Source organism: Lactuca virosa, chromosome 2 (genome assembly GCF_052849685.1).
Source record: "Lactuca virosa cultivar CGN04683 chromosome 2, Lactuca_virosa_CGN04683_v6, whole genome shotgun sequence".
In the NCBI taxonomy this organism is placed as follows: domain Eukaryota; kingdom Viridiplantae; phylum Streptophyta; class Magnoliopsida; order Asterales; family Asteraceae; genus Lactuca; species Lactuca virosa.
This window is the reverse complement of record NC_136427.1, coordinates 250,432,711-250,445,219: the sequence shown is the minus strand read 5'-3', so window position 1 is coordinate 250,445,219 and position 12,509 is coordinate 250,432,711. Positions and strand designations below refer to the sequence as shown.

The 12,509-nt window shown below is 40.1% G+C and overlaps 1 long non-coding RNA gene across 2 annotated transcripts; it reads right to left on the bottom strand.

The window, feature by feature from the left end:
• Window positions 1–216: 216 nt before the first annotated feature.
• On the bottom strand, window positions 217–2,828 carry LOC145156918 (uncharacterized). Of its 2 annotated transcripts, XR_013736976.1 has the most exons (4): window positions 2,673–2,828; window positions 1,472–1,559; window positions 758–849; window positions 217–619 (listed from the first exon to the last, which is right to left on the bottom strand). It is a non-coding gene; the product is annotated as an uncharacterized LOC145156918 (long non-coding RNA). The 2 variants fall into 2 exon arrangements; XR_013736975.1 differs by having other exon boundaries at window positions 217–849.
• Between the last annotated feature and the right edge of the window lie 9,681 nt (window positions 2,829–12,509).

Here is a 12,509-nt window from a genome sequence, read left to right as displayed (position 1 = left end):
GTTTAAATATTAACTTGAATATAATTAACAGTAAAAAGACTGTTTAAAAAGTGACAACTTTTGGGTTGAAGTTTAAATAATTTAAGAGTAGATTTAGACGGAGTGTTAAAAAAAATTGATTGGCTTATATATGAATTTGACATTCCAAAGACTTTTTGCAAATTTGGAATGCAAATGACATTAATGAATTATTATTATTACTAACATCGGGTCACAAATAACCGCTCCTTCATTTTGAGCCCCTGGATCTCTTCAACTTTGAATCATAGCCGCATAAACTCCATATTTACGGTTTTCTTGCCAGTTTCGCAACCCTCTTCCGCCTTCACGCATCCATCCAAGCACGTCTTCTTCCCATGTTCTTCAACCTCCATCCATCAAGATCGATGTCAAACTTCTACCTCCTAGCAGTTGAATCCATTAAGCGCCAACCATCCCAGAATCCCTCTCCCCCACGAACCCTAAATTTCAGCTGCTGATTGCTACAATTAAGGGTTCTGATGCCTATATAAATCAATTTCATCACCGGTTACTTGATCAAGTCATGGAGCAATCAATCCCTCTTTGATGTGTTATGATTTCAGGTTGATTTTGTATGAAGAGTAATTCATCTCCGTATCTGTAACATCCCAAAATTCAAGGCCAAAAATTTCGTTTTAATTAAGTTATTACATAAAACCATCAGTGTAAAAACATTCATAATAATGTCTTATGTCAAAACCAAAGTGTCAATAATCAAAACATATTATAATAAAACCATATCAGAGTGTAATCCCAAAGATCTCATGTGCGGAAAACATAGTGTGATGCGCTGCAATCAAGCCGGCTCCTTTCCTTGAAAACGAGTACCTGAAACCAAAACTGTAAACCGTAAGCACGAAGCTTAGTGAGTTCCCCCATTATACCACACACCATACAATAACATACTGTCAGGCAATTCTGGGGTGCCTGACTACCCAGGTCAAGCCATTCTGGGGTGCTTGACTTACCCAGGTCAAAGCCATTTTGGGGTGCTTGACTTACCCGTCGGTCTATTTCGCCCGACTACCGGGGACTATTTCACCCCTACCACTACCACGCAATAATATAACACACATATACTGCCAGACAATTCTGGGGTGCCTGACTACCCAGGTCAAGCCATTCTGGGGTGCTTGACTTACCCGTCGGTCCTTACGACCGACATACGAGGACTATTTCACCTCCTACTACTACCACATAACATCATAACATAAACATACTGTCAGACAATTATAGGGTGCCCGACCTACCCTTCGGTCCTAACGACCGAACTTGGGGACTACTCTCCCCCTACTACCACTATCACATATAACATATCATGCTAGCACATAAACATATCAGGTAGTAGCAAACCTAGATGAATATCACAAAGACAATCATCTAACATACAACTCCTACTGGTGGGCCGACATTGTGGCCGTAGACCCACCGCTACTGGAAGGTAACTCACCTCACACTGCTGAAGTCCCGTAGACACAACCCCACACTGCTGAAGTCCTGCAGACTCAACCCCAGCTGCTGGATGACAGATTCCCGAACTGTCAACACCAAAATAACACTCAATTAATAATTGGGTTCCACTACATAACCATGAGTACATACTTTGGATAATTACTACATTACCCCAAGCTTGGCTTTATGCAAGCCCAAGGCCCACTCCATAGGCCCAAAGTCAACTAGGAAATCAAAGCCCAACATATGGCCCAATTTTCCAAATTGGGCCCAAACCTTTATAAGGTCTTACCATAAGGCCCAACCATTTAGTCCAGTCCAACATTCAATATTCTAATGGCCCAATATCACATAATCATAAAGGCCCAAACTATGGCCCATCTATGGCCCAATTTTCCAAATTGGGTCTAACTCCTCATATGGGCCTTACCTTAAAGCCCATTAATTATTCTAGTCTATTTGCTTGATCTTGGATGGCCCATTATTAACCCAAATCATCAAGGCCCAATAGAAAGGCCCAACAATAAACCCAAGTGAAATTAGGGTTTCACATAAAATGGTGATTAGGGTTAAGTTTCCTACTTAACCCATTAAGGACTTAATCCACTCAGGACTTAATCCATTAAGTCCAATATTGCTTAGATTAATCTTTGCCAATGATTATTATTTATTATCTCAAGTTATTAAATAATTCCCGTGTGTCCCGGTTACTTCCCCAAATTAGGGTTTTATTGGCATTAGGGTTTTCCAAACCCTAATTAGAGTTTCCAACCCAAATACTACCCATTTATCAATTTGTTGGGCTTTATTGGGCCTATTAGGCCCACTAGAATATCATTAAGCCCATTAGGGTTTTATTTGGGTCAATTAAGGTCCATTAGAGCTTACAAGGCCCATTAGGGTTTCAAACACCCTAAACGAATCGAACTCAACGAGGCAAGCACACCGCCACCCGACACGGTGGCCGGTGGCGGCAGCCACCACCCTAAGGTGGTGGTTTTCAATTTCTTTTCATTATATTTTTTTGCTAATTACACCTTACAATGTCTTAACCCAAAAATAAACACACACTAACTAACATACACACACACCCAAGGTGGCACATGGTGGCAGCCACCACCTCACGGTGGTGGTGGTGGCTGTTCTCAGTTTTCCGGCCATACAACGCTATACACACAAGTACTCCAACGGAAACGCACCCATCAACGCTTCTATTTGCAAGCATCCCGCCCGAAATGGCGGCAGCAGCGGTCAAAAAAGTGATTTGCGATGACAGCCACCACCTCACGGTGGTGGCGGTGGTCTCTCTTGTTCTTCAGCCAAGCAGCACGTCGACACCGGAGGAACACGACGCGAAACAGTAGCCTTCAGCGACAAGGCGACATGGCCACGGTGATTAAGAAGTTCAACTAATCCAAAAGTGATATACCTAACTGACTTTAAAGTAATTAAATAATAGATTTCACTTTTTCTGTTTTTAACTTAATTTCATTTAATTGTGTTTTAATCAATTGCTATTCTTTTTATTTAATTGTCTTTTAATGCATTTTTCATCCATATGTTATTTATTTAGTCGATTTGTCATTGTATTGTAGGGTGCATGATAACAAATTACATAATGATGATATAGAACAAAGTTAAGTATTAGTAAAATAATAATTATTTTTTATTAAACCGGTCAACCGTCTACGAGACGGATATTAAACTAGTTTGGATATGGAGATGCAAATATACTATAAATTATTTGAGTAAACCTATAAAATGATATAATTAGTGGTGGACACATGATCTTTCAATAGTAGTAGTATCAATAAAATAGTAGTTTTATTTATTTTTATTGTCTTTACGCCTTAATAGAAAAACAATTTTTTTTTACATTATCGAGCTGAAACGGAATAGTGACCCGGGACCCCAAGAACCACTTAGCGCTCCATCCCTGGATATAACATGACGATTTTAAATCTAATATATCGTTAAAAGATTTCAAAAGTGGTGTATACTACCCCCTCTAGCATCAAGCTTTTAAGAAAAACAATTCAAATTAATAAATAAATAAAAAACCTTGGTTTGAAATTACAGAGATTAAAACTTTTATTTCAAACAAACAATTTATAATCTAAAACCTACTTCAAATATGATGTTTTAACTTTTTAAGGGATTTTTGGCTTTTCTTTTTTATGTCAAAACCTTACAACTATTTTCGTCTAACATTTTTATAAAAGTAAAAAAAAAAAGTTAGTTTTCGATCACAAGCTCGTTTTGATAGATATACCCTAGATCTAACACTACTTAAATGTTTACGATACTTAAATGTTTACGATGATTTGACATATAAAATGATTTTCAGAGGGTGTTTGATATCCATTTGTAGGTGATGTTAGAAACTTGGTTAACAAGCGATGGGTTTTTATTTTTTAACAACTTTATAACCAAAAAAAGTACGTTATTTATATATTTTTCATTATAGATAAACTGATAAAGCATTAATTAAGAAATAAAAGAAAAAAGAAGTATACATTGGACAATAATAAATTTTCAAAATATTTAAACTTAAACATAAAAGAAGTTGGGTGGAAAAAATAAGGGGTTGGCTAAAAAGACACTACTTTTTACCATTTAGACAACCCTAATTAATTTTGAAGTATTTTTATTGGTTGAAATTGCATTGTTTTCCGAAAAAACTGATTACAAGTAGTTTATTATAGGTTGACTTTTTATAAAAATGATGAGAGAGTGTCTAAGGGGTGTCTTATTAGCAGCACCCAAAAAATAAAAATAACAAATATGTAAAGGGTTGGTATATTCTTATTACATTAAGCTAGTCAATATATCCAAATTAAATTACAAGATTAATAGTGTTTTTAAACCATTAAAGATGAGAAACATAATTAATTTAATACTAATGTGGAAAATATATTGAAAAACAAAAGCGTAATTTAAACAGATTCATGATATTTAATGCAGGAATTTGAATAAAATTGTGATATTGTGCCTTTTGAAAAAGTTTGACAAAGAAGGTATATACTGAATTACTGATTATGTAATGTCAACTATGCACAAGAAGATGAAGATAAAAGAAAAGCTTTAAAGATTCTTATTAGAAACCATGGCGAATGAATTGTTGTAAACAAACAATTGAAAGAAGTTAATACCAAAAACAACATGATTTACAGACTAAAAGAAAGAAACTGTTATTAGATGATAAAGAATCAAACGAATGAATCACAAACTTTTTACACTGTTACAATCAATCATATGAGTGATACCTTTTGTAGAGATCAAGATCTGACATGGGATAACTTCTTCAACTTCAATCAACATCTCTTAGATGAAATCCTCTCTTGCGATATAACCTAATTGCGCTCGATGAATATTCTGTTTCCGTTTCTTGTACAGCATTCCTCCAAATCCAACAACACACACTGCGGCGATAACTCCGATCGAAATCCCTGCCTTCTTCCCGCTGGTCAGCCCTTTTGACGAAGAATCCTTCGGTTTTTCACTCTCTACATTAGAGGCGGTGGTATTCCTAGCCTCTTCCGGTTCCGGAGCAGGGGACATGCCGAATGACGGCGAGGAAGCGAGCGTTGGAGCCAAATCTGCAGGTGGAGACATGTATGGGTAGTCGATTGAAGGTGAAGGCGAGGGGAATGACAACGAGTCATCTGCACCGGTGTCTTGCTCTGGAATGGTTGAAGTTTCCGGGTCTTCTGTGGAATCCAAAGATAACGTTGTGCTTGAAAAAAGAAGCGCGAAAGTGATCAAGATGTGAAGAAGCTTGTTGGACGCCATTGTTGTAGGGTTTGTTGTTGATGATGATGATTAGGGTTTATGGAAAGTTTGAGACGAAGTAAAAGTTATTGAGAGAAAATGAAGCGACTGGAATTTTGTTTTGAAATGAGAGATTGGATGCAACTTCTTAACTGGACTCCGGGTATTCATACCGTTTGTTCTAACTATTAAATACTCGAATAATAATATCTTTTTTTTTTGTTTTTTTTTTTTTTAATTTGTCAAAACAATATAGGATTTTCTTTTAGGGTTATTTTTTCTTTTTGCCTTATTTATGGATATAACATAAGTAAATTTCATCAAAAATAACGTGTTTCACATCTTTATTTCTTTTAGTGTTATTCTTTTGCTTCATTTGACTTGTATGTGGTGCATTCAAAAGTTCACAAAGTTTATTATTATTATTATTATTATTATTATTATTAGTATTATTTTTTTACTTTTTCATTTATTAAGGTTTCCTTAATGAATCTTGATGATCGTATTTTTCTTTTAATTTTTAAACTGGACATAAAGAGTTTGTAAGAATCCATTTATAATGGACCTCCCCTTCTTCTAACGGTCACACCATTTCACAACCTCTCACATAATACGTTTGATACTATTTCGATTAGGATTGTTGGGATTAAAAAAATATAGGATTTGGGATATAACTTACATGGATGTGTTCATTTATACACTTGCTTCAAGGGAGACTTTACTTGATCACAAGGTGTTCATGGACACATCTTTTTTTTTTCAAGTTTTGTTTCAAAAGCTCATGTCTATTGAGAGCTTTCTGTCCATATATAAGATGAACCTTAAAACTCATGACATATAAAGAGTTTAGGTCATTTAAAGATGAGCCCATTTCATCCGCTTTTAGCATGGTCTTGTTTATCTAGGGGTGTTCGTTTGGATGGATCGGTTTGATCCGATCCAATCTAGTGAATCTAAATTGATTTCGGTTTTCAAAACATGGATCCAAATAGTCCAAACTAAATTCAAATCCGATCCGATCCGATCCAATTACAATTCGGTTGGATTGATTTTTATAATTCGGTTTTCAAAAACCAAAACATTTTAAAACGACATATAATTATAATATTACCCAACTTTACACAAGAAGCGAAAACAAATTATTTAGTTGTGATTTGAAATTTATAAACAATTACTAAGAAGATATATTATAGTTAAATATTTTATCGATAGAAAACTTTTGAAAGAAAATGCATATTAATGTTTTTTTTATCGGGTGAAACGTTTTGAACCTATATGAAAAAAAAATTACTAAATTAATAAATAATTATAGATATATATTATTAATAAATAAATAATAAATGTTTATTCAGTTTTTTTGGACTATTCAGTTCTTATTTTATAAACCAAAACCAATCTGAAATCCAAAATAATAATTCGGTTTTGTTGAAAATCAATCCAAAGATCCGAATATCTAAACCAAATAGTCCAATCCAAATTGTCCAATTGGTCAATTCGGTTTTATCCAAATAGTAAACAATCCTATGTTTATCGATGAATGGCTATGATAAGTCTTTGATATGATCCATATCACATTTTGTTTGCAATTAAACCATATTCAAATAATTAAATGCCAAAATTTCAAAAGATGGGTTAGCTATATACAAATTGTTATTTTAACTCACATATTAAGTACTTATACTATTATAAATTGGGAGCTGATAAATCCACTTTAACTTTTTATCCTTCCACTGATAATTATATCTATTGACATTTATACCATTATTTAAATTATATTTTTGAAGAAAGAGAAAAGCCCATTCCATTCACTGTAAACCCACGACTCCTCCTCCTCTCTCTCACACACTGACACACACATATCTCTTCTTCAAAAGCCTCATTAAACCAAAGTCTTCATGAAGGAACCAAATATAAATCTAAGAGGCATCTTTGGATACACTTTGCTCGGTATCCTTCTCTTACCCCTTATTGGTGGTATGGTGGCTCTACGGGGCATCGTGAGAGATTGAGAGATTTCGCTTCAATGGCAGTTGCAATATGCTAATTTGATCGATTCATCACATATACGATTCAAATATCTTTCTGGTTATCCCGTAATTTTCCCTCTTTTCGTTTTCCTTTTTGTTGTTTACATATTTTGTTCGCATGAAATCAATAGTAAATTAGAAGCTAATGGGGGTGAAGCGGTTCGTCCTCCAAGAAAAAAAAAACTCAAAGAAAAAGAGTATGAAGGTCTCCTCCGAGGTTTTTCAAATTTACAAGTTTCTAGCTCTAGGGCTTTGGCTTCTTGTATGATTTTCTCAATAAGTTAATCTCCTTTGACATTTTTTCGATGTTCTATTATTAAAATGCAAAATTTTAGTCGTTTCTGTTTCTCAACTTGATAACCAATTTTTTGGATTTACACATGTTGATAATTTAAACTATTCGAATTCAGTTGCTATATTGTGGAGTAATATATTCTTCTAAAACTTGAATTGAAATATGTTGAGAAGCGTCTTTAGATGATTTAGTGATTGAAATAGAAGAAATGGTACTCATAAATGGTTGGTGTACATAAAGTTGGGTTCTTAAAATGAAATTATAGATTGTGTTGTTGTGTGTGTGTTTGTGTTTATGTGTGTGAGAGGGTGAGAGGACGCAGGTTTGGTAAAAAAAAGGGTATAGTTAAAGTGAGGGTATAAGGGTATAAATGTAAACAAATTTAAATATATGTGGATGGATAATAAACCACCAGTGGAAGAATCAGCTCCCTTATAATTTTGATGTATTTTATTTTGTTATTGTAACGACGTAATTTTCAAAACAATTTTTCATTTTTAAATCATACTTTCAATCACACAATAATCACAAAAACATAATGTTTCCACTGTGTCATAACAAAACATGTCCCAGAATCTCTATAACATAAACTCTATAAGTGTGTACGGATCATGCCGGCGCCTTCCCGCAATCCTCGCTAGTACCTGAAACACATAACACAACAACTGTAAGCATAAATGCTTAGTGAGTTCCCCAAAATACCACATACCACACATACGCCTTTCCAGGCCATAACTCTGTAGGATCTTCCGATCCATGTGTCTCAGGGGACTTCCGTCCCGAATCCTGGTAGACCTTCCGGTCCTACCCGTGTCGACCTTCCGGTCCTTAACCTCCTAACCTTCCGGTCCATATCAACCTGACCTTCCGGTCCTTACCATACATAACATACATAGCACATACATATCACATAACCGCATATAGCACATACATCATAGCATACAAGACCTTCCGGTCACACATAGGTACCCTTCCAGGTACAGTATAGTGAGAAGACTCACCTCAATGAAGTCGGATAAACTCTCGTGCTCAACGTCCCGACTTAGCCTCCTCCTATTATTCAAATAACATCCCTGATCAATATTCTCTCAAAGTCTCATTCCTAAAGATTGGGTAGAAGACCATTCTACCCTCCCCTGAACTCTCTTGAATCAGTCTTGACCAGAACCCTAAGGTCAACAAAAGTCAACGGTCAAACTTTGACCCGACCCGTCGAGTGCACAAAGGCGACTCGGCGAGTCCATGCGGGTCCTCTGAATCCTTTCAGTCTCTCTTGGCTCGTCGATTCATCCTTCCACTCGACGGGTTACACCTCGCGGGGCAACCCCGACTCGACTCGTCGAGTCCACTTATGGACTCGGCGAGTTGCTTCCATGTTCATACTCAAATGACCTTCTAAGATCAGATCTGCTTCCCTAACTATCAGATCTACCCTTCAAATGTTCAAATGTCACGTAAAGGTGCAACCTTTACGTGCATGCAACCCACATCAAGCCATAAATGGTGAAATAACTCTAAAAATGGCAACCTAGTCCCCAATCTCTCATTTGCTTGCATAAAGCTGAGGGATAGTGACTCTATGGACCTCTCATGGTCCAGATCTAATGCTATCAACACAAAAGGGGACCTCATACTCACTAGATCTTACATAAATTGGAGGTAAAAACCCTAAAATCATGAAGTCTATCATATCAACATGAAATAGAAAGGATTATACCTCCAGAGATGAACTCTCAAGATGATTAGCCCAGATCCAAGCTCCCTTCACGCTCTAGATGGGTGTTTCCTTCTTCCTTCTAGCAAAACCACACCAAAAGTGATGTATTAGCCTCTTCTTGCTCTCAACTCTCCTACTGCTTTCTCTAGGGTTTCTCTGGGATGAAGTGGACGCAAATGGAGGCCATAAAGGCCTTTAAATAGGGCTCAGGCCCGGGGATTTAGGGTTTCACTTAATAACGCGGACTCGCCGAGTCCACGTACCGACTCGTCGAGTCCTTCATTAAATCAGACAAGAAATGCGCGATCCTACTCGGCGAGTCTGAGCGCCTACTCGCCGAGTCCCTCCTTAAAAATCAAGATAAAAACTTAAAATAAGATACCTGGGAATCCGGATGTTACAATTCTCCCCCGCTAGAATCAGACTTCGCCCTCGAAGTTTTGCTCTGCAAACAACTCTGGATGCTGCTCCCGCATCTCCAACTCCGGCTCCCAAGTCAGCTCGGACCCTCTCCGATGTTGCCACTGGACCTGCACCAGGGGCACCTCCTTGTTCCTCAGAAACTTGATATTCCGATCCATAATCGCCACCGGCCTCTCAACATAATTCAGGCTCGTATGCACCTGAATATCTCCCAATGGCACCACCGCCGACTCGTCGGCTATACACTTCCTTAACTGAGACACGTGGAAGGTATCATGAATCTGGCTCAACTCCGCAGGTAGCTCCAACCGATATGCTACCATGCCCACCCTCGCGGTCACCCTGAACGGACCGATGTATCGGGACCCCAGCTTGCCCCTTCTCCTGAATCGATTACTCCTTTCCAAGGAGACACTTTCAGGAGTACGACATCTCCCACCTGGAACTCAAGCTCGGATCGTCGCCTATCCGCATAACTCTTCTGACGACTCTGAGCTGTCAATAACCTCTGTCTAACCTGCTGTATCTGCTCTGTCGTCTGAAGCACTATCTCAGTGCTACCCATCACACGCTGCCCTACCTCTCCCAGCAAATGGGAGTCCGACACCTCCTCCCATACAACAACTCGAAGGGAGGCATGCCAATACTCGAGTGGTGGATGTTGTTGTAGGAAAACTCAGCCAACGGCAGATACGTCTCCCAACTTCCTCCGAAGTCCAACACACATGCTCAGAGCATGTCCTCGAGCGTCTGAATCGTCCGCTCACTCTGTCCGTCCGTCTGGGGGTGGTAGGCGGTACTGAAATGCAACCTCGTACCCAACTCCTCGTGGAACTTCTTCTAGAACCTGGAAGTGAAACGTACATCTCGGTCTGACACAATCGAGATCGGCACTCCATGTCGCGATACCACCTCCCTCACATACAACTCTGCCAACCTCTCAGCAGAAGAGCTCTCACTGATAGCAAGAAAATACGCGCTCTTCGTCAGCCGGTCAACGATCACCCAAATTGCATCGACACCCCTCGCGGTCCTCGGCAATTTGGTGATGAAATCCATGGAAATCTGTTCCCACTTCCATTGGGGAACCTCAAGTGGCTGCAACTTGCCATGCGGACGCTGGTGCTCGGCCTTAACCCTGCGACAGGTCAAGCACCTCTCAACAAACCATGCTACATCCCTCTTCATACAGGGCCACCAATAGTCCTTCTTCAGGTCCAAATACATCTTAGTGGCCCCGGGATGGATCGAGAACCTCGATCGGTGTGCCTCCTTATCAAAGTGGTACGCGTCCCGCCTGCATACGACACCCAAATTCGACCCTGAAAGGTCATAAGCCCACGACTATCGGTAACAAACTCAGGCACCTGCCCAATCACCCGCTCTCTCTTGCGGTTCTCCGGTCTCACGGCCTTTGCCCGGGCCTCCCGAATGGTGTCCAACACCGGAGTCATCACTGTCAATCGCATACAAGTGTCTCGAATCGGGGCACTCTCCGCCCTACGACTCAGCGCATCAGCTACAACATTAGCTTTGCACGGGTGGTACATGATCTCACAATCGTAATCCTTTACCACGTCCAACCATCTCCTCTGGCGCATATTCAGGTTGGGCTGATCCATCAGATACTTCAAACTCTTATGGTCCGTGTATATGGTACACCGAACCCCATACAGATAATGGCGCCAGATCTTGAGGGCGAACACCACTGCCCCCAACTCCAGATCGTGGGTGGGATACCTCGTCTCATGAGGCTTCAGCTGCCTCGATGCATACGCTATCACATGCCCCCTCTGTATAAGCACCGCACCCAACCCTAATATCGATGCGTCACAATACACCACAAAGTCCTCCATCCCTTCCGGGAGGGCTAACACAGGGGCTTCGCATAACTTCTGGCGAAGTGTCTCAAACGAGGTCTGCTGCTCCGGACCCCATGAAAAAGCAACACCCTTCCGGGTCAATCTGGTGAGAGGCACGGCGATCTTGGAGAAAGCTCTGATAAATCTCCTATAGTAGCCGGCCAATCCTAGAAAGCTCTTGATCTCGGTGGGTGATCTTGGCACCTCCCACCTCATAACCGCCTGAATCTTGGCCGGATCGACCAAAATCCCATTCTGGTTGACGAGATGCCCCAAGAACTGGACCTCCCGTAACCAGAACTCACACTTGGAGAATTTGGCGTACAGCCTCTCCGATCTCAAAACCCCGAGGATCTCCCTCAAATGCTCCTCATGCTGCTCTCTAGACCTCGAATACACCAGAATATCGTTGATGAACACTATCACTGAACGATCCAACATCGGTCTGCACACCCTGTTCATGAGATCCATGAACGCTGCTGGTGCATTGGTGAGCCCGAAAGGCATCACCACGAACTCGTAATGCCCATAACGTGTCATGAACGCCGTCTTCTGGATATCCTCATCACGCACTCTCATCTGATGATATCCAGACCTCAGATCAATCTTGGAGAACCAAGACGCTCCCTGCAACTGATCGAACAAATCGTCGATCCTCGGTAATGGGTAACGGTTCTTGACCGTCAATTTGTTCAACTCCCGGTAATCAATACACATCCGGTGTGAACCATCCTTTTTCTTGACAAAAAGGATCGGTGCTCCCCAAGGGGAACTACTCGGTCTAATAAACCCCTTCCGCAGCAGCTCCTGAAGCTGCGAGGATAACTCCTGCATCTCTGGCGGCGCAAGGCGATAAGGCGCCTTGGCGATAGGCGCTGCCCCTGGAACCAAATCGATGCGGAACTCTACCTGCCTCTCGGGAGGCACACCCGACAACTCCT